Below are 23,878 nucleotides of genomic sequence, written 5' to 3'. Positions count from 1 at the left end.
TATCTTACATTCTGTTATATCAACAATCTCTGGTTCACAGGAATGCGAGCATATCAGTAGTAGACTTACAGCGTTAAAACGATTAATTGGCAGCATTCGTTACCTCATTAAGAACGAATACTTAAAAGATACGGTGCCTTAATCGTACGTTGGGATTCGTGGAATCAAATGCACGCATTCACGCGCACGCGTTCCCGCACGCTAATGCCTTCTATCGAATACAAACGCGTTCCTTTGTGTGTAAATTTGTGCAAGACCACCGATGTTCTACACAGAACTTTATGAAAAAACAAAAAATTCTTTTTAGCATCTCCTTTTCCGACTATTCCACGTCCCTTCCCTTGGAACATTCAACACGTGGTTCGAGTTTCAGCGAAATAATCCAATGGAAAATGGAATAAGATCTAAAACGTTTCGAAGATTGTGTATTATTATTTTATTCAACAGAGTCTCTCTGTTTGATTGAACGAAATATTTTATGCATTTTATGGACATATTTGATCGAACGCGTTAAATATTTCATAAAATAGATATATATTTCTATTCGGATTATCTAGATTAAAATCTTCTTTCTAAATTTTATAGGCTCGGAGAATTAACACTCTAAGCGCACAGTAGCAAGTTACGCTGGATATTAATTCGATGCTAATTCAAATTCAACGGACGTTAACAGCTAACTATAAAATCCATTAAAGAGTAATAAATATTGAACTAAAAGCCAACACTATTCGCCGATTGAGCGAGGAAAATAGTTCTTTCAGTTACCGTACATCTAATTAACCAATAAATTTTCATCGATCGAACGCGAAAACGAGTCGAAGTGATTGCGTGTCTTCGGTTACGCACAACCAAGTATTTAATTTACTGCATCGTATATCTCATGAAAGTCACAGTATCGTGCACTAGTTGACAAGCATACATCGTTCTAGCTTTAATTGACACGTTCAATTCCTACTTGTAGATCCTAACCCTAATTACGACACATTATAAAAGTCACTTAATTACTTCCACTGACATAAACCAGAGGTCAATATTAATATATGATATGTTTTCTCAAATGCATGCACTTTAAGAACGGTTTTAAAGTCGAGAAATGAGAAAAATATTTTATGATATGAAGATTTATGTTCTTGGTTCAAGGTCTATTTAGCAAATGCTTTTCGACGTTCAACTGAAGCAAAGCGTTTCTACAACTGACAATATACACTTATACTTATGTAGTAATAATTTCACCGTAGAAATTTCAATCATGAAATTGATGCTATGATTCAGTATAGCGTGGCTCTACATCAGATTTATGATTGGAATAAAGATTAACTTTCATTATTAAAATCGATTATTGTAGCACGCATATGCAGGATTAATTATCATTTTGATATAACAGGAACTTATTTATTCATTTATCTTTTTCGAACATATCTATCTTTAATCAACCATACATCATAAAATGTATCTTCTTCTCTGAATAAATGCTAAGCAAGAAATCGAACCAGCAACATAAACTCTCTATATTCACATGCTATCTTTCATTGTAGTTAGAGAATGATTTGTGTCTTGAAATCCGCCAAGAGAGCATCCTGTGCGTTAGCCTCTAGATACTAAACGCCCCTAACTTTCTTTAAAAATGTCTTTAGTGTTTCATTATCCTAGCCAGTAACTCGTCTAGCTCGCAGGCAAATGCCTTATCTCCGGAAACTAGTTCAATTACTCAACAGTGCCGAAAGAGAATATCTGCAACATTGCAGATTGCAGATTATGTCACTGCTAAGTTTCTCGATGTTCCCCTGCCAGCAAAACTTCACTGACGGATTACTAGCTCAAGGACGGCCAAACCAGAAGTATCTATGGTTTCGTTCCTCGCCATCAAGGGATGTTTCATTTTACGCTTCAGTAACACCTAGCTGCGCGTGTTCGATCCGTATGCAATCACATTTAATTTCAAAGCAACTGTAATTTACCATGTGAAACGGGGATTACTATAATTCCGTATACATTCGTTGCGATATTTGGAAAGTCAATTACTGTGTACGCAAAAGTAATTTTACACTGATGAACTATGCTCATAGAGCAGTGTGTATTCTCGTTAGATGTTTCTCGTAATATGTAAAGTAAAATTTCCAATTCTAAAATTAAAAGCATCGTTTGTTATCTATGATGAAATTTATTTATCATTGATTTGTATCGTCTCTTATTTTCATATAAGATTTTAAGGAAATTTATTAATAGTTACAATGTTAGTACTCGATATGTGAAAATGAAATATTTCAGAAGTAATACTAAAAGGATGTCTAGGTGAATTTAACTCTTTGGAGACTAATGGGACAACGTGTTCTAAAGTAACTTTTAAAAAAGTTACTAAATCGTCATAATTTTTCTGACATCGCTAGTACCTGAATTTGATGAATAAAATTACATAAGTATTCTATTCTGAAAATTATGCTTAACATACTTTTTCTACTTTCAGTGAATCGTAGTCCATATTATTACATTATTGTTATCGTTGTTAAAAGGAGAATCTGCCTCGAAGAATTAAATTTACTTTCAGGTTTCTATCTATAAATGCTACTAATACTTCGAACAATTTAAAAATATAGAGCCACCGCAATTTTATCTATTTCATTCTCTACTATGAACATAAGAAATTCTAGTGAAATTAAAAAATTTAATATCCACTTAATATTAACGAATAATGCAGCATTTCAATACTGCAACGTTATTTCAAGACTCTACCGTATCAAACCAGGTTTCAAATAAATTAATGGCGGAAACCTGTTGTATCATTTTCAATCATGTCACTCTTGTTAGGAGCTTACGCTGTTTCTAAGGTCACCAGCGGGTTTGCATCCGGTCAAGGGCGATAAGATTGATTTCACTGGTCTTTACAAACTCTACGGAGCCATCGAAGGAAACTAGTCTTGTTCGCAATTTATACGGCTTGTTAGCCACAGCGTTAATATTACGTGACGTTCGACCCTCCTGCTAGATGCATGTTTTTTCACGAGGAAGTAATATCGCAGTACTCGTTAATATTTTATTGATGCACTCTCAAATCGGCCAGTGCATCATTCTGAATTGTCACGTTGAAGATTTAGCTACAATATTTATAGTTCGCGTAGCTTACCATCTGCTTAGTTACAGATTTATCATAAACTAGAGTTTAGAAGTTTCAGGAAATACAGATCACATTTTTCAATAGCAGAAGATTGTTTCAAATAAACTGTTACGACTCATGAATGATTCTGAATGATTGGTGCTTATGGAAGTTTGCTTTATGTCTCGTTAAAATTATCATCGAAGAACCGATCAAGTTATAGGATTTCGAATCATATGGATATTAGAAATATTAAAAATAATTGTTATGTAATAATTATACCTGGATTTAACTTAATCGAGGACTGCTTTGAACTACAAGAGGACTGTGAATATGAACGACTGTGATTGAAAATTATACGATAGTGATTGAAAATTGTGATTATAAAATACACGACTATAATTGAAAGTTATGAAGTTATATAAATTGTTAATCATCTCAGTAAATTTCTATTGTAATGACAAATTTTGTTGATAACCATAGTACCTTGAAACAATGGACCGCAAGTATTCGTTGAGTTAAATTCTTCCCTTTTGCTCGATTAGCCAACGAATTGGAATGTTCCCGGACTAGAACGATTTTTCCCTTCGTTAAGTTAAATTTCACTAAATTTTCCTACGCTCAAGATCCTTTTAGTACCTTGTATTTTTAAGTAACTGCTAGCAGAAGAAAGCCATCATTGACTCATTTGATAAAAGGTTTATCGACAATAATATTATGTTTTCTGGTTACTGTGAGTCTAGTCGTAACATATCGCGTCGATTGACTTTTTTTATTCGCACTCGATTGAACAGGCAAGTGGAGCAAAGCTATTAATACTACTTATCATAGAATATTTCTTGTAAGCCAAATTGATAAAAATGGGCTTTTTTAACGTCGACTGTTCACAAGGCCGAAAACATGAAAGTAAAAAGGATTTCTAATAAGTCTATAAATATTTTATCTTAAAAAATAAATGAAAGGCACTTTCTTGTATTTTTTTTCGATGAGCGATGGAATCAGAGCGTGAGTATCGCATCACAGATAAAGATTTTTCTTATAAATAACGATAAGACTATTTTATTATTTAACACGGCGCATCAAAGCAATTATTTTAATAATGCTACTGATGAGATTGTTCCATTTTTATTTTTCTTTTTTTCTACTTTCAAGAAAATTCACTGAACAATTAAACAAAGCAAAGGGATAAAATGCTCATTATGACTACTTCAAAGTAGTTATTGTTATTTGAAATTAAGACACTTCTATTGAAGAAAAAGAGAACGTGTAATTCCAACTTCGCCGTATTTTAATGAGAGCAAATGGATTAATCGTTCTTCAAGTTAGAAGAAAAAAACTTCTTCCTTATATCGAATCGCAAGAATCGCTCGCCACCGGCGAGGAGTATCATCCGGTAAGCACTGCGATGAACGTTATCGATAACAGTTATCTCTAGAACAGTGTACGAACAACGTTTGCTTCCGCCCTCGCTCAATTAGCTACACAATTCGTACAGAACGACCAGTTTAAATGTGCCACACTTGTTTACTCTCTTTTCGCAAATTAAATGTTCTCATTCATTAAGCGTCTATTTCCTTTCGACTAGAACAGTGTGCGTGTGAGAAAGAAGAAAGAGAAAGACAGAAATAGAGAACGGCAAATACGATCGCAACATACATATAATGTGCGCTTTGTTTAACACGTTTCACGGTCTGTTTCACGACCTGTTTCACTGAATTTCGTACGATTACTCAGATACACTATTCCTGTGTTATAAAACGATATATACATTATGCACTGTTTAAAAGATTGCGAGTTCATTTCTCCGAATGAAAACGCTATATTATGATGCAAACTGACACGAAGAGACAATTACTGGAAGCTGTCCAAAGTTTTAGTCTAACACGATGTGTAATCGCGAAGAAATATTGATAGCGATGATAAATCTAAGAACGAAGTAATTATGCTAGTCAGTCTTAAAAGGTGACTTTGTTGATGAAGACACGGCCGGAGCCACTCAACGCGACTTGGCTTCTTTCTTCGTATTTAATTAACGACTGAATTACCGCTGGCATGTCACGTACAGAGAGAGGTGCGAAATGATGTAGTTTCCACTCAAGGATGATAAGATTGATTCGCCTATCCCTTAAGCCTCTTGTAAAACCATTGAAGGGCTTTAAGTAATCAATATCGCACGAAAACGGAGGAGTTGTGAGCAGGGGAACGGCGGGTGAATCTCATTACCCTCTGCAGCTAAGGCCATTGTGCAGCTGAACTTCATTATCCGGACTAATTATTTCAAAGTTAGTCGAACAGTTCGCCACAATGTAATGGCGAAGGAAACGGTCTTAGTGCCGCGAGGTTTGCAGCTAGACCAAAAAGGAACAAGAAGAAGAAAGACCGACTATGCAAGAGAGAACATAATATCGTTTGGTATAAGGATCTTGCCTTTGTTGCCATTCATTAGGGTAATTACAGGAACCGATTTTCTCGCAAATACCACCGTGCAACCAGGAATTGAATATCAGTGTGTGGAAGATCGCGGCTACTGAATACCGAACACCGAACGCGCGCTCCTTGAAACACTTAGGTATTCCTGTTTCCTAATGTCCTATCAACAATCCTATTTATATATTGCACATACTGATTTCGGTGTTGTTATTTGAAAATTATTTTATTTATATCTCAACACAAATAAGAATACAATGTGAGAGATCATCCGTCAAAAAGATAGAAGCGAATTACGTCTCTAGGTGTAGCACAAAAACAATCGTGCGGCCACCCTTTTACGGTTCGAAACGAATCACCAGCACCTCCTAGCAAACTGCTGCGAAGAGCTTCCTTTTTGCTTGCCTTTCGAGTGGTATACCGTGGCAATCGTAGAAATCAACCGACATCTAGTCAACGGCAGTCCTTTCATTTACACCACAATGTCATAACAAGGTAATACGCTTTTTGATTGAAAGCACGAGGGAACAGAGCTGTCCGCGCCAGTATGAGGATAATGTCTTACACGTCGTACGTGTGTGTACGCACTTCCGTTCCTCGCAGCGATCAATTATTCCAAATCCGGCGTGTGCAGGCGCACCAAGGGAAGAACCGAAAATTCCCTCCGAGTGGGCGAAATCATCCAGGTGGAAAATTGTTTTGCCGCCATTCGCGATACGTAGAGTGGATAGGTATAACCGTCGCGGATTGGACTTATCGATTTTATTGAGAATACAGCGCGGTTCGTCGGAATACGATCCGAGGGAGCGGGATAGAGGGATCGATGCCTCGTCCAGCAATCGGCGAGACGTGAAAACGCGAAATGGAAAAATTTGAGGCCAGGTTGGCCCGATCAGGCTGGTGATAGTGGTGGTAGTAGTAGAGTTTTCGCGTTTAATTGAAAAAAAGAGGACCAGCGGGGGCCAAACCTCTCGAAAGGATCCGATTTAGAATTTCTGCCGGTGCTCGATACCTCCCAACAGCCTCGAGCTTTCATTCGGTACAAGCACTTCCCTAGCATCGCTGGGGCGACGTTTTGCGACGCAACGATCTATGAGGAGGTCCTCAACGCGCGACAAACCGTCACTTCTCTCACGGGAATTTTCAATCCACGCTTCTTTGAACGTCGACTGCGAGATAAATCACCAGCTTTTTTCATTTGCGCTACATCCGAAGAGAGGGTAGATTCGATTCCCTAGACCGAATCTCTCGATCGAGCGAAATTAAAAGGATCACTTGTTCATCTTCTCTACCTACTGAACTCTGGGTGTCTGTCTCGGGCGATTGACTTTGTCGTGACTCTACTTGACGGTGACAATAAAATAACGAACGCGCGTGAAATACAGCGATAAATTAGAGCGGTAGGATCTAAACGGCAAGGGAACTGTCATTCGTGAGAAATTACGTACCTTGGTCGAGTGTCGTTGACTGGGACGGTTGGCTGATGGAACCAGGGTAGATCGACGACAAGACGTGGTGGATCTCGTACGCAAGATAGACTGTCGTAGCACTCGGATGGCTTTCTCTCTTTTACTCTTTCTTCATTTGTCTCTTTTGCTCTTTCTCTCCTTCTTTCTCTCGCTTTCTCGCTCTCTCCCTCGCGTGCCCTTGGACTTGAGCCCCGTTCACGGCCACAACCAACACAGAAATGCTGGGATTGCAAGGCGTGCGGCCACTTTTCCTGCCGGTACCACCAGGTGGGGGGATGTGCCCGGTTGCTGTTGGCAGGTGGAATGCTCAACATCACCGCAACGTACTCACGAATTATTAGTGCGACGGGACGTCCTGGAAAGGGAGAAGGAGAAGAGGAGATAGTGGTGTGTTTGCCTGGATAGGTAGAGGGGGGAGAAGAAACGATACTCTGGAGGGGATACTAAAGGGAGGAAGGCCCCCGCGATTCGGGCAACTCAACGTGTGATTTCAAGTACGTTCACCGGCACTGCGCTTCCGCGGTTTCGCGGAATGAGCCTTTTGGGTTCCTGGCCTTGCCCGCCTTCGCTTTTAAGGTCTTTGGACGCTAAATATTGCTGGTTCCTCACACGCCTCGCTCAACTTATCATCCCCGTCGTCTCGCTTCCTCATGTCAGCGGATACTAATTATTTTTTCAATTATTTTCCTCATCAGTAGCTGAAATTCCTTTTGTAGCCATATTCGCGTGCGAAACAATAAAAGTCATTTGCAGCTCGTCTATTTTTGAGCACTGAAGATCGTTCTATCGGATTCAATTTACCTCGTGTAATTGCCAATTACATAGTTAGTTAGTATAAACATCTGATGTAATGAAAATTAAGTTTTTTTTCGTCTTTTAGTTCGAGCTTCCGGAACACTTGACGAAAATAACGTGCATTAAAAGAATAGGAATTATAATTTTATTGTGTTATTTCGTTTTTGTTTCCTGTTGTTTAATGGTGTTTGATGGTCGTCGTTATTTTCATAGATAGCAAAATGACTAAATAAGAGAGATCCTTAAGGAGGATATCCAATAGGAGGTTTCCTTTCTTTTTTGCTGTAGCTAAACAACGTTTCACGTTTCTTGCTTTAATGTTGCACTTGAAATTAAAATTTACTTTCAACCCGTTTTCGTTGCCGTTAGTTTCTCGTGCACTTTGGATAAATGGTTCGTAGACGTCGGAATATGTAATAGTGCGATAATACGGTACTTGAAGATTATGATGTACGGTTCACTATTTCTTTAATTACAGTTAACATAACATACTTATGACACACAGTGTCAATTTCTAATTTCTACGTCCTTTCGAGTACTATTAATAATTTCAAATTTTTGGTTTGAACCATAAATAACTTTCATTTTTATTCTTCTTCTTACTAATTTGTTATAATTTAATTGTGGATATTTATTGTCACAATTAAAGAAACAAAATTTAAGTAGAATTTGTTTCACCTATTAAATATTCTAACGAGTACTCTACTTTGATTATTTTATATATTTTTGCACATTGTATGCATTCTGTGCAATTATAAAGAACTTGCTATATCATGTTTTCTCGTGTTTTACAATTTTTTCCCCATTTAACGCATTTTTTTAACCTTACACGAAGATCGTAATCTATAGAGACGATGTTCAGCGGATATGGCGAATGTGATAAAACTGACCATTCAATTGCCGTGTGAGTTTTGCTACATGCGGTTGCGCATTATCATGCAATGGAACCACATCCTTGCAATTGATATGCGCACAACGTCTTTCCTCAAGTTTTTGCTGCACTCATTCCAATTTCTGGATGTAGGTACGTGTTACGATTTCAAGTTTATTTTCGTTCAATTTTACAAATTACAAGGATACATCTCTTCCATTAGTGTCTGTATTAGTATCTCCCTGGTAGCCATTGCAATTTCCCATTTTAAAAAGATGAAAACAGTGACGCTTCGACAAAGAAGGTGCATTCATTCGTTCGATATACAGCTTCTATATTGTATCATTTATGACGTTTTATTAAAACTTTGCATTAATTATAATGTTCTTTTAACGTTTAATTTCATGTCATTGAAAGTTTTGGTTAAATAATAATTTGGAAAACAGCTTAATCCTTTTTGTATAAATTCCACATTGTAAGTGTCATCATAACTAATGCAATTATCAGTACCTATTTGTATTCTATAAATAGTAGAAAAAATTTATTTTTTGTATTTGGTACCAGTAATTTAGAAAGTCTTATTAATAAAGAAATAATTATTTTCTGTCATTCATTTGAAATTCGTTATCATTTTATTATACTGGAAATTACTGTTGTGTCTAGTAAATGAGCTTACTCCAGTTTATCTTTGATGCCTCTTGAATGAAACTTTAAAAACCATTTACACATTGTCCGATGTTATTATGTCGTCATGTAATCATAAACGTTAAAATGTCTTTTTCAGTCGTCGTTAATCTCTTGTTTGAATACCCGGAGACTCATACGAACGTGTTCACTTTCAAAATTTCCACTATTTTTAATTCAAAATCACACTTGAAACACGCTGATTAGCTTCAGATCAGTGACCAGAAAATTGCGAGCATATATTTATTACAGAAATAGAAAAAATATTACCTGCAATGTGCCACATAAGTTTCTCCAAGAATGCAAATTTCCTTTAGTCACAGTGGAAGTTATTTATAACTCAACTTAATAGTTCAATTATTTACAATTAGTTGCACTAAAGTTTAATCGATACGCACCGGTTTATCGTTCTCTCGCAGGGTGTATTATAGAACTTCTATAGGCTGCATTACGAACGTTTTCTCGTGATTGATTTATTACAATGTAATACTGCTTTATCTTCCATAATCATTCCAGTTTTCTCTGTCCAGTTAAACGCGTGGAAGTTGATCCTAACAAGCTTACGACTTGAGCATCGACTTCGTTTGCCGAACTACGTATTTGCATTACTTCCCGGTCGACAACTTTCGAAGTAGAAGAAGTTGATATAATTTTCATATGCAGTTCTCAAATGAGGATTTTAGTAGCAAAGTAGTAGAATAAAATATTTAATCTTAGAAAACTGTGGTAATGGTAAATTTTAATAGTATGCCACGAAATATCAAGACACGTTGCTGTATGTTGTCGTAATAGCATGTTAATTCATGAAATCTTGTAGATATCGTAAATACGTATCTTATATCACATATCGTCGCCTGTAATTACCTTGTCTTCGAAAAAAAATTATAGTTGTACTACTTTCCTTAAATTCCTTGCGTGATAGTAATAATTGATTCTCCTATTTATTGTACAAGTTCTGCAAGGTATCTTCTAATTATGTTCTCTCTTCGATATTAATAAACGTATCCGACGAAGACAGAGAAATTACACGAGCTATTAAGATTAAGAACAGATACTATCAGCACAAGATTTAAATTGAAAAATTCTTTTCACAAGTAACGAAACAATCAACTGTCAAAGAACTCATGGCAATTATATCCTCCGTGTTCGCAACATTGTCTATAATATATAATTGTTCTCCACGAGTAATATTCGCACGTTAATTTCCAAAATGCACGATAGTACTTTATCACATCAGAGTATCTCAATCAAAGGAAGGAAAAGAAAGAGAGGGAGAGAGAAAGCCTTCTGACCATAAACACGCTGACGAACGTCTTATCCTTTCTCATTCCTATTCTATAATTACGTTCCGATGCGATCTGGATGGGTCGTAGATGGCGTAACACGCAGAATACGTCAAATGAATTGCCATACTCGTATTCGCCGCGCGTCCCGATATTATCATCGGGTAAAATAATATCGCAAATGATTGCCGGCGAACGTGATCCCGTTCTTTAAGCCCGGCGTATGTACCGCATTAAAATGTAGTAAAACGGATGCCATAAATCTTCGAGCTACTTCGCGGCTGCGCACACACCGCGCTAACGTTAAACGTTCAGGAAAACGTCAAGTGGATCTTGTCCGAGCAACCTGTTCGGAAGCTTTTCATTCGCGTTGAATCTTGGCTACCACGAACTTGACTCACACTCGTCAAGGAATTGTCATGGATCTCTTGACCGTTTGCAAATCGTGCTGCTCCTGGCTGCTGGATATTATCCCTTCCCCCCTTGAAGGCTCAAGCGACTTAATAGTCCTGGGAACTGTCATCGAGGAACAAGCACACAGAGAACATGTGGAGCAATGAGATTCGCGTCATCGTTTTAAAGATACAACCATGTGTTAAGTAACAGAGGCTATCAAGATATAAGCGAACAGCGTAATAGTTCGGAGTTGTAGCCAGCGCGTTCGTTTGATTTCGTTCCGGCGTTTCGAACTGGTTACGCTTCACGTCGTAGCCAACATTCTAACGGGCATTTCTATTAGCAGCCAGTCGCTTCTTAGGGACTACGATTAATTTCGCCGAGCTTAAGACAAGTAATACGATTCGAATCCTTTCAGTGTGAGGCGAATGAAGTTAGCTGATAGATTTATTAAAATTTATGTCGCATGGTGGGCTGCCAGGAGAGTGTGTTGTTTGTAGAAATTCCTTTGGAGTAAGATATTGGGACAAGCAATGCAATTTGAATGCTTTGAGGGTAAAATGAGTTTATGGAAATTTACGTAGGATTACGAATTATTAGTTGCGTGCATTGTTTATGAAAACGTGGAAAAATATATTGGATATAATCATTAACCAATATGATTCTTTAATTTTACACCGATGACGCTATAGCTGAATCCTTCATTACTGTAATTATAATTATAATGATAAACTATAATTATGATTATTGGTTTAATATTGCTGTGAATGATTGGAAATAAAATGAGAATTATACTCTCTTTAAAATACAATGTACGGAATACAAAATACAATGTTATTGGTTAAGAAAAATCAATAACACGAAAACTCATGTCAGCTTATTGATACTTATATTAGGAGGAAATTATGAGCTAAATCAAAATGTATTTAAACGTTGATAAATTAAGACGATATTTAATATGCTAATACGGTAGATAATATGCTAATTTCATCCAGGATAGGATTGATATTTATTATATTATATGTATATGGAAAAGTTAATGGAAAGTATATCGGATAACTGATACTTCTACGCCAAATTTTTTCTTATTTCTGGAGATGACACTTAGATAACTGTAGGTTCAGCTTTGTCTACTAATTTAAAGGGAGTAAACAATTCTTACGCGATGCAATTATCTAAGATTGATTTAGTTATATCCTTCATCAGAAGATCACGTAATCAGAGACGCTAAAAAGATGGAAGATACGATACGAGATAGTTTCTAGTAGAATTAAATACATCCTATACAACTACATGAAAGATCGCTTGCATCTTAATCAGATATAACGAGTACGAATCCTTCGAACAATTATTGCATGCAGTTAGAATTCTATTTTGTCGTTTATCTCATAAAATCTAACTTTTAAGGATCGATCATTGCTTTTTATAATACGCATGGATTTAACATTTTGCTTTATTGATTATTGCATAAAATCTAATTTTTAACGAATCATGGTTGCCTTGTATAGTATTTATTGGTGGGCATAGAAAAATTCAGAATTTGCTGTTACAAAATCTTAGTGGAACGTGTGGGTTGGCGTTATTGGATATTTCCTTATTGCACCAACTTTTCTTGCACCCACGTTCAAGAGTAATGGCTGCACGTTTCGCTTAGAAATGTTACGGTATATTATATTAGAATATTCACACACTATTTTAAGGATACGAGAAATGTGGTTAAGCAGTCTATTACGGGTGTTGATATTTTGTTTTATTATTTTTGCTCGAGACGTGTTAAACTAGTCAATCGTAACGTTTTCTTTTCTGATTCAAGAGTTCTGCATTTTACTGTTAATTGTCACAATGGCATTTGAGATATTGCCAAATTTCTAGACAATATCCAGTAATCATTGTTACTTTCAATTTTTATGAGACAAATTGGAAAATCAATATTGGAATTTTAAACATCCTTTACTTGTACTGGTAAAGAAATGAGTGTCCAGAAAACAAAATAATAAAGCCATTTTTATCATTAATTATAAATTAGTTCTGAATACATTAAAAATTGGTTACAAATACATTGAGCCCAAACTGCTTCAATTGTCGAATTGAATAAGACAATAATTGTGTTAAACAATATAGCAGCTGAATTTTATTCATAATTCGCAATTGTCTTACCATAGTAATTCATTATATCAGTTAAGTCAAATTAAACAGACTGTAAACCTAATGAAAAATGAATCTCAATTCGAAAATATTTGTTACTGTTATACATATAATAGCGTTCACTTCTATAAATATTTCTATAAAATAATAAGAATCAGAGAAGCTATATATTACAAGCTAAAAGCCACATTGTTTTTAAATTTCCACTACGGACAATAAAGTTCTAAATTTTAGAAATTTATAACAAAATGTCTCACACAAGCTGTGATACAAAGTCAAAGTGAGGAACGAAGAAATTGTTAGCATATCTTTGTAGATTCACTGTTGCACGTTGCGAATAGTGTACTAAAGACGAGACTAAAGTGTCATAAGTCTTCCGATAAAACGGAACAAATGTTACAGTATTTTGTACGAAGCTATAAACATTTTCTAAAGAACACTTACTTGAAGAACTTGCTTCTTGTTATGCAATGTTACCAATCTTCACTGTCCAATAATATTAATTTTCTGATGATTTACATACAAAAATGGTACTTTTATTATAAGGTATTTAAATAAATTTAAATATTCTTTATATTCTGAGCACGATTCGTGCAATTGTTAAGAGTCAGTAGATATCAAATAAATCAGAAACCTTATTTCTCGATATGGTTAATATATTCGTCGGCGGAATCCCTCGGGCTGTAGACTGTAGATTGCTTATTCGTGCAGCGCTGCAACCATAGATGACAAGTAGCTGTAATCGTATCAAAGCACACACGCGCGTATGCGTAGGCGTAGATAATCTAAATAAATATTGCGATATGACAAATGCGCTAGTGTATCAGTGATTTTATTTGATGCCTAGGGAAATGGGAAATACATTCATAAATGTTAACTAGTTCAGATTAAAACGATTATAAACTGTATTTCATTTATTAGACTCATAAAACTCGTTTATCTCTGTTTTACGAAGCTGATTGCAAATGTTTTTGGATTTATAGGAAATTTAAAGGTGCAAACATACACAGAGTGCATATACTACGGTAAAATATATAAAATATCAAATGTACAGTACTTGTCGTAATATTCAATGAAAATTTATCTTTTGCTCTGTTCATTTATTTTCATCCTGTCAAAAATAATCAAGTGTGCATAGCACGTACATTTCAATATATTCGTGGCCTACGTCTCTTTAAACATTCATATTACTATGTTCTTGATCATATTTATGTTAGCTATTTTTCTATATTATAGTATATTTTCTATATATGTTACAACGTGCATATTTCATATGCAATTCTTCAATTATATTGTATGAATTGACCCAAAACATTCACTGAGTCTTAGACCAGGATCAGATCACATAAGCAGTCGCGAATTTTATCCAATTCTTGTAAATAATCTTCATGCAGTGACTACAAAAAATATTCGTACACATCCTCACTTTCCAATGAGACTTCTTCCTTTTCTTCTTTTATCAGCTTCTACATTTTATTTATATATCAAATTTTTGTATTCGTATGAAGAAATATTATTAAATGAAATTTCATACGGACTAATTAATTGATATGATAAGTCTACAATAAATACAATGTTATACGTATTCTTTGTAAGTACTGTATCTAAGTAATCATATGACATGGAGCTTTTGCATGGAGTTAGAGAGGCAAGCACGTCATATACGGAAAAGAATTGTTATTCTATTATCCGCATATCAAACTACGTTCAATATGCCCGAATGTATACGTACATTGAAACTTACTATGGCGTTTAATAGGATATGTTGGCACGTATGTAAATTGGTAGCGCAAACGATTCGCGAATCGACACCGTACGAATAACTGTGACTATAATCGCATAAAGCGGGGCTGGTTAGAACGCGGAAATGTATGAACGCGTTGTTAAGGGTGCGCGTAACAAATGTACGTGCGGTTTAACGACCAGAGGACTCATTCTGAAACCAACTAGAAGGGACGTTCTGCAATTTGCAACGCGACCTGTCGGAGATAAATGTCTCGCATTGTTACCCAGCTCGAGTGTTTCCAGCAAAAAGCCAACGGGGCTCTGATGTCACCGCTGGAATCCTATCAGCAACCGATTACAACTTGGTGACAGTTCGTTACGCACTTTGACGCAATTACCGCTCAAACCCACAATCACATTTTCATCATAAAGCGAGTAGTCCGATCAACGATAGTGGCTGACATTTATAATCGTAATTTGTTTCTTATCGATCACATTTATGCTGCTATTTATCTAACTGATGGCATGCAAATAAGGTATCGAGAGGAAAACTGCACTCCTTGGTTAAAATGTTCTGTTTAGCATTTTTCCATTTTGCAAGATGTTTTGAAGTACGTATTTGAAATTCCTCGCGCTTTTAACGTTTTAAGTAAAGTTATACACTCTGCAGGTCGTTATGAAATAACGACTGGATTTTAAATTGAACGAAGAGAAGCAAACAGTACAAAGAAAATAATTGAAGTTTGGTGTTTTTCAATTTTGAAATGTTAAAGAAAGAGTAAAAGGAAAGGGTTCGGAATCAGATGGTACGCTATCTTTGTAACTGCAAATTTCAATGTTATTATAATACGGTACGTAATTTATTCAAGCATTGCGTAATTTTTGTTTCATACCATTGGAACCTAATTATCGGTTGGTCAGCGATATTCATTATCACATACTTTAAGTATTGATTTATGTGTCACATCGCTGAGAAAAAAAAACTGAAAAGGGTATTTCCATTTTATCCTTTCTTGGCTGGCAGCACCCTACTTTTCATGTAAAAGACCTCGGTAAATCTTACATACGAGACAACATTTTGCTCCTATGTTTAATAATTTTCAGAGAAAACACCATATAACATTCTAGATAGAACCCCTTGCACGCCATTGCCCGTTTCACCTTGGATAATATAAAATTTCATGAAAAAGTGCTATGCAAATGCCGCGACGTAGTATTAAATCAAGTAACCGAGATGCTTTGTAAAAATTGGCAAATTATATACGTAGAAATTAAAAAGTCGAATATTCTCAGCGTACTTGCACTCATCATCAACCTGTCCCTAGCTATTATTGTACAATATAGCCTTATCTGTCCTTTTTCCATTTCCTAAATATACATGCGTCGTTGTACTTGGAGAAAGATGTCGTATTCTTTGAATTCTGCATTTTCTTATATGCAAAATTCTTTTTTATCCTTAAGGTCTAGAAGATTTTTTCAGTAACAGTGCTAGTTCATAGCCGCGCATCCTTTTTAAATTAGAAACCAAACAAACAAGTGGAATTGAATGTTTTGTTCTTATTCAATACGAGTTGAAGAGTAGACAAATGATTTCTTGCAGCGATGCTGTTGTTACAGGACGATAATGTTAAAGCGAAATTCGCATAGGATGAAATAAATTGATAGTCTTGAAAGGTGAATGATAATAAGAAAAAATTGTAATTTTTAATGTTATCTGTGTCACCATATAGCAACTGAAAAACACTTATATATATAAAATATTATATTTATTATATTATAGTATTATACATATCTATTTAAATTCTTTATACATATATCCATAAATTCGTCTTATAAAGATGTATTACAATCCGAACAAGTTATCTGTAAAGGAAAGTGAAAATTGCAAAATAGAATGAAACTCCTTTCATAAAATTCAGGATGCCATCGTATCATTAAGATATTTTTATAGTGATGCGTAGTATATTCCCTGTTTATTTGTTTTCTTGATAGCAGCACATAAAATGCGAAGATATCTATCATGATATATATGGGAAATAATTAACAATTTAGGAATATAATTCAGTGTACTACACGATGTAACGGTGCATATTCAATATAGAATTGAAATCCGAGTATGAAATAATTAACTCTCAACATAAGATAATTGACCGACTGGTTAAATAGTAATTATATCCCAATTTGAATATATTAAGCAATGACTGACTGAATGGTGAATATATTACATGTTGATTAAGTTCTACTAAACAAGCGTTTCATTGTTAGTTAAAGAGAAAACGACTTGAATGATGTTAAAATGCAACATAAATACCGGAATGAATCTAAATGAACTGTAATTTTCTCATAGAAACTATTTCCTGCTTTAATTAAAGTACATGCTATTTATATATTAAAACTGTTTAACAAGTAATTCATCAGCGAATCACATAGATCTACCATGAGTGCCTGAACCCCTTCATTTATTTCTCACGACTGGGAAATACTCGTTTGTTTTGAGCAGTGCTGTTGAATAAAATTTTTCGCTGTTAGTATAATTAGATTGTGGATCTTTAGAAAATTCACATAACATTTAAAAATATAGAAAATGTTCAGAGTAAAGTTCTGTTCGCAATATTGAAAATTTCAAGAATAAAACGAATCTTTTAATTAAAAGCTATTTTCAAGGGGCTTACGTTTTTACATTTAACAGGATCTTTTCATTTTTATTTACGACAAAAAGACATAAAAATTAGAAAATTAATAAAAATGTATTCATCGTGTTTCTCTCTTGTTATTTTCATATGAATTTACATAAAAATTCACAGTCTAAATATGATTATTTAGCTCAATTAAGAGCATAAAATACTTATACAAATAAGCAATATGGTTCGTTTCGAGCAACTAGACGTGTCAGAAATATGACTCAATATTACAATTAACTTAGTTCTGTTTTACTCCGATACAGTACCGTTAACCAGTCGACGCGAATCGTATAATTAGCACGTTGATGCCGTAAAAAAATTGGAAATCGTATGGGGAGAAGCTTTTATTAAAACGGTGTATTATAATACGAAGCAGCGATATAATGCATTAGTGCACTTTTAACAGGATGTACTATATGTATCTCGTAAATGTTCTTCTTTCCTGGTAATAAATATAATACCAGGTCGGCTAGTGAACAACACTCATCAGCGAACAGTAATGCCAATTATTGCGTTAACAAGTGGCAGCATACGAACTTTTCTTTCTATATTAATTACGTCGAAAATAAGGATATTAAAAGTTTCCCTCGTTCTATAGGAGAAAAATTGTTTATGGACATGTTAATGCACGTTGATGACATAGTCATAGTCAATTAGTCACCTGTATCGTGACAATTCATTTTCTTATAACGTACCATAAATATGTTTCGAACAAGCTCCTGGATGATGATGTCCGGGTCATTTCTAATCTACATGTTCTCTGAATAACGTTCGTATCATTCTGTTGAATTATATGATTTCACTTTTTAAAGGTGGTAAAGATAGGATATTATAGAGTTTTATTTGACTTATCATCGTCGTTGAATCTTTATTACTTTATGAAAGCCACGAAGCCATGAAAAAGTTATGAAACAAAAATTATGGGCGTTATAAAATTGTTAGAAGTATATTAAATAACGATAATTACAAAATGAAATGTCATCATTAATATGTCTTTTTTCTCTAAAACATCACAATACATGGAACATCAGATGTGGGTTGCTTTGTTACGTTCAGTGGTTAAACCTCGATGGAAGATTAAGATATTATAATTACAATGAAACGCTAATAATATTAATTCCTTCGCTGCGTCGCAAATATCGACTAATTCTTTGTTAAAAGCATATGTACGCATTATGTATAACTTAGAGTCGTTATACGATAATTCATCATATTGCACAAAGTATTTAAATATTCACGCATAATATATTTTCCCAGTTATCAGAAACTGCTACTAGCACTATACAAAAATTACTTCCATTCCAAGCTTATTATAATGACAGCTATATATTCTTAAATATGTATTATCAATTATCTGTTTAATATTAAAATACATATTCAAAATACAATGTACATAAAATTAAAGATCTCATTTTGAACGAAGCGAACATTTTCGATTTCCGATTTCCGATTTCCGTTAAAGCCGTATTGCGATCGTGGGTAGTATGTCAACCCTATTTACAATTCCTCTGTATTTTCTGGCACTTGATTGCGAACAGTCGAAGGGATACAATAGCTATCGCACACGCCCACTCTTTTCCAAACAAATCGAAAGACGATAGAATTTCTTTCGGCCAGTTTACATTCGAGACCCCAGATCCCGGCTCCCCTTTACAACGACGCGAGGGACAATATTTACGTGCACACGATCAAATTTGTCCACTAGAATAGGAATAAAAGAACGAATATAAAAACGAGAGAAAAAAAAAAGAAAATGGACCAACAGAAAAAAAAATAACCGTCGACTAACAAGGCCTTTTGAAGCCGGCGGTGTTTATAACATCATTAACTTTCGTACAACAACCGGCTGCCCTGTTTTCATTAGTTTGTTGGCACATGGCACATACTATCGATGCAGTGACACTTGCCTATTGTGTTGTCCGAGTGTAGTATTGATTTGTCGGGTAGTACTAACACTGTTCGCTTTTCGCGTGGACGCGTACGTTTTTGATGTTACCGAACCGAAGCTTTATGTACATTTATATAGCGCCTGCTTGATACGTCCTATCTGCGTAATTCAACAAAAAGCAGCCGGAATCCGATGTAATAGTTTTATCCAGCTTTGATGTACGCCAGTGTCCATTGATCTCGTGAAATTGTCAAAAACCGATTAAAAAAAAAGAAACAAAAAAAGGAAAAAGAGAAAAAGACACTTCTGCATGATTGCTGTTTTATGTGTTGGAAATATACGCGTGTATTGTCGTGAGTTTCTATAAAGCAATTTTATAATCCAACAACTGTTTCGCCGAGGATGAAACATTATCTTAATATTGATTGCGATTTTTGAAATTTTATATAATCGTTACTTTTCGTAAGAATTCCAAGAATTGAAATGAAGATGTAGATTATGAAGTAAAGTTTGAATGCCTTCAATCGTAAAATATTTTTACAGAGAAACATATGTACATTACTAAGTAAAATAAGTATGTTAGATTCACTTTTATGATACAACGATTTGATAAATGAAATCAACATGTAAATAGTCTCTGCATGGCAACACGTTTGTGATAATGGATCAGAATGAGGACGTCTGTACTTAAGGGCTTCGAGTATTCTTTCCTCTTCATGTTTTCTTCATCTTGATTGAATATTCCATATATTTTTGACTTTTCCAATTGAGATTTTTATAAATATTATATTAGCAACTTTACTAGGTTAAACGAACAATTCATACGTAATTAGTCACGCAGTAAAAATTAAGTGATCAGGTGCTGCTATGAATAACAGATGCGAGTAGTATAAATCCAAAGAACCGAAGTAATCATGTGGCAAGGAACGACACAAGAAACGTTTCCTTTTCTAATACCCTTTGGCTTAGAAACGGGATTTTGTGCTTGTAAATGGCCCTACAGTCGTAAATAATAATACGGCTCAGGCAATAGCGGTTTCGGTTGTCAGAGAAACGATACGAGAATCGAGCCAATATGAAAGCGATCCTCAAAAAGGTAGTGAAACAGACCCGACATAAACGAAAACCGATCCTGTTTATAACAGCTACAACAACATTTTGATTCTTTACAAGTGTCTCGATTTCATGAACGTTAATTGAAATATCGAAGCGATTACGTTAATGACATCGAAAATGAGTATGGTTTAGAATAAATAAATGGTTCTAAAATAATTTTAAGTACCAAAAGTTTACCAGGATTGGGATCTGTAAAAAAATAAGCGGAACAGTAAAAGCAGGATATAAACGTTTGGTATCACGATTTAATGGCAGCTATTCAAAACCGTGGTAACTATTCCAGCGCTAAATGCGCTAGCATCACACAGGCGCACATTTAGAACGCTTTAAACGCGACGAAATATAGGGTTCTAAACGATAGTTTATGTCAAATCTACAAGTTTCCTGGTGGTTTGTGATATGTAATCAATATTTTTTTAACTAGAACCTACATTTAATATATCCATAAACACTTCTCACAGACTTATCATTTCTGTATAGCCACAGATTAAAGAGAATTAAGATGTTTTAAATAATTAAATGGGAAGTTCATTATCATTGGTTCTTGATTCAGAATTTGTAAATTTCACATCTAGTAATACTTCATCGTTTCAGGGCTGAATGTTTCTGAGTTTTTAAGGAAAACCTTCTTTACCAATTATTAATTATGGAAACATACATATACATAACAGCAATATCCACCGTTATTTTCGTGGAATACGACATGGTACGGTAAAATTAGAGCCAGTTTTACCAGAGGCAAATACATTTATCATTTAATTAATAATTCGTTGTATACGTAACATGCCAGAGTGAAAAAGTTAATAATTTGCATCAAAAATATTCACACGTTTATTTATTATATTTGTAATTTCACAAAGATCGCACAGTCGGTCAGTTTCCAATTTCTATTTCGCAAACACCGTGAATTTCGAAAATGAGAAAGAACGCAGGTGCGCGCGATACCAGCGCGACAATTTCCGTGTGAATAATTAACCATAACAGCTCGAATCAACCGAGGTATCTACCTAACGCTGTACACTTGTTCTCTTGTATCGATCCGATTACAACTTGGCTCGAATGCTTTTGTGTTTTCGCGTTTTCGACACTTGTCAAATTGCAACGGGTAGAACGTGACTAGCTACGGAGCAAACTAAAAGAGAAAGGCAACCTTCCATAGAACTCGTCACAAAGCCGCTGTTTATGAGTAATTACACGTTTACTGGTGCTCTCGATAAATTACCTCAGTGCCGTTCTAACTTTACGACAGGTGAAAAGCGATTAGTGATCGCGTTACGTTACAGCTTATAAAGCTTGTTCGGGATCCTTTATTTTCATCCGGCTTTACCGATCACATCATCCGCTTCTAACTTTCCTCCCTTTCCCCCTTCTTCATTCTTTTTCTCCTCCTTCCTGAATTTCGATCTCTTATCGACTTTGTAATACTTTCAATCTATGGGGTTGATGAATAGACTGCTGATATTTATGCAAGATTCATATTCTTTAGAATATGATTAAAAACGCAGAACTTTGGTGGAAACTTGTTTACGTATCAAGTATTATATAAATAGCACTATTTTGTTCGTATTATGTGCATTTAATGGTATTGCGCACGTTCAGATATATTATAAATGCATAAAATGCATAAAAATTCAACACACGTAGTTCGCAAATATAATATGTTCGTTTTACTGGCGCGAGGACTAGCGATGCAACACCTATCAGAAGTCGATCCCTATCTCGTCGAAGAAGGGATATTCTGGATCGCGAGCTCATAAAAAACGTAATCTCTTACGGTTTTTCGCATCTTGACCATGTCTCGCTGAGCGTTGCAGCCTAATTGAGTCTGTTTGTAATCCTGCTTATGGATCTTTATGAAAGGGAAGGTTTACAGGCGCAGCGTAAACCCCTTCATCCATCAAGCAAGAGCGGCAGCTAAAGACCTCATCAGTTCCGGTGCCAGCAAACACGGTGTCTCCTTGATAAGCCCACCGAGATAGAAGCCAGAGGAAAGCGGACATTCAAGCTGTAACCCCTCGTGGAAAAATCCGCATAACTCCCTTCCCCTATCCTTGACAGATCTTATCTGTGTGTCGCCAGATTTATCTGAACATCAAGAACGCACCGCTAGTACGCTACACCTTGAAAGGTGTACTCGAACCAACCGGTGGAAAAAAAAAGAATTAGTATCTGCCTATTAACGTGCACGCAAAGCTGGTGCTACGTGGTGATTTTTCGCGATGAGTTCACGCTTGTCGGCAGAGACGGTTCGTTACCAAGCTATGCAGAATATTTTTAAACCAGTCTTATCGTCATCTTAAAGTGCGCCGCCACTTTGAAGAATTTGTAGCCTCGTTCGGGTATGCGTGGGCTCATTCGTCGGCGAATCCACCGATGACTAACGCAGTTCCGTTACGGAGAGTCGAGCTGCTCGTTTCCTTATTTACACCGACTAAATTCTGCCCGGCTAAGCAGCGGACGATACTACTTTTTCATTAATGCCTCGTGCTTCTATGATCTCGTACATCTTTCTTTCGTATATGACGCTTCCAAATCAAGTTTCTAAAGATCTTTTCTATTGTCAAATCGAGGCATCCTTCCCTTCTGCAACGATAGGAGAAGCTTGTATAAAATCATATAATGAAGATAGAGATGTGTATAGCGTTGTGATAAAAGAACGTTCTTTTTATCTAGTTCTCTATTTCATTTACATAGTATCAGATTTTACTGATCATATGATGGTAGCACTGAATGATACAAATTCTTTTTGTGTCTCTAACTTGTGTTATAGGTTTCTGCAAAGTATTCGTTGTAACATGTACATTGGTTACCTTTGAAGCAACAATTACGTTGAATTACATTTTTACAATTATTTATATGTTTGTAAAAACTCATTCTCGCTGCTTTTACAAATCGTGTAAACCTTATAGCATTAACGAGTAGAATACTTTTACACGAATTCACAGTAACCCATTGTCGACATTCCCACAATTAAATTTCGATTTGAGCACCGACAAGAAATTCCTTAGTTGCAACATTCGTCTAAAACCATCTTACAATCCAAATAGCACATATCTAAGCATGAAAAAGACATTTGTCAGTTAAACAAGAAGCACTGCTCGTAAGAAGGCATTGCTCAGCAGGTTCTGGATCCCCGAACTAGGTCAGTTTATACAAATCGTCCGTACTGAACTTCTAAGACTGTGCAATAGTTTGTTTCACGGTATATCTCGATGACCCGCTATTCGCTATCTCCGTCTAATATTAAGTTGAACCCGTGTGTCTCACGATACCGAACGTATCATTGTCGTAATATTTCCTGCTGCTG

At 35.5% G+C, this 23,878-nt stretch overlaps 2 protein-coding genes across 3 annotated transcripts in view; one reads left to right on the top strand and one right to left on the bottom strand.

Moving 5' to 3' along the window:
* neo (ZP and PAN domain-containing protein neyo) overlaps positions 1 to 7,179 on the bottom strand; it is a 247,095-nt gene extending 239,916 nt beyond the window's left edge. The window contains exon 1 of the mRNA XM_069119967.1: positions 6,967 to 7,179. The gene's annotated coding sequence lies outside the window, so the exon portion shown is untranslated. The remainder of the gene's footprint in view (positions 1 to 6,966) is intronic.
* The window catches only part of LOC138183289 (autophagy-related protein 16-1-like), a 195,511-nt gene that overhangs the window by 108,750 nt on the left and 62,883 nt on the right, over positions 1 to 23,878 (top strand). The window lies entirely within an intron of this gene.

Source organism: Bombus flavifrons, chromosome 9, assembly GCF_040668555.2.
Source record: "Bombus flavifrons isolate JBK064 chromosome 9, iyBomFlav1_principal, whole genome shotgun sequence".
NCBI lineage: Eukaryota > Metazoa > Arthropoda > Insecta > Hymenoptera > Apidae > Bombus > Bombus flavifrons.
This window is presented reverse-complemented; position numbering and strand designations above follow the sequence as displayed.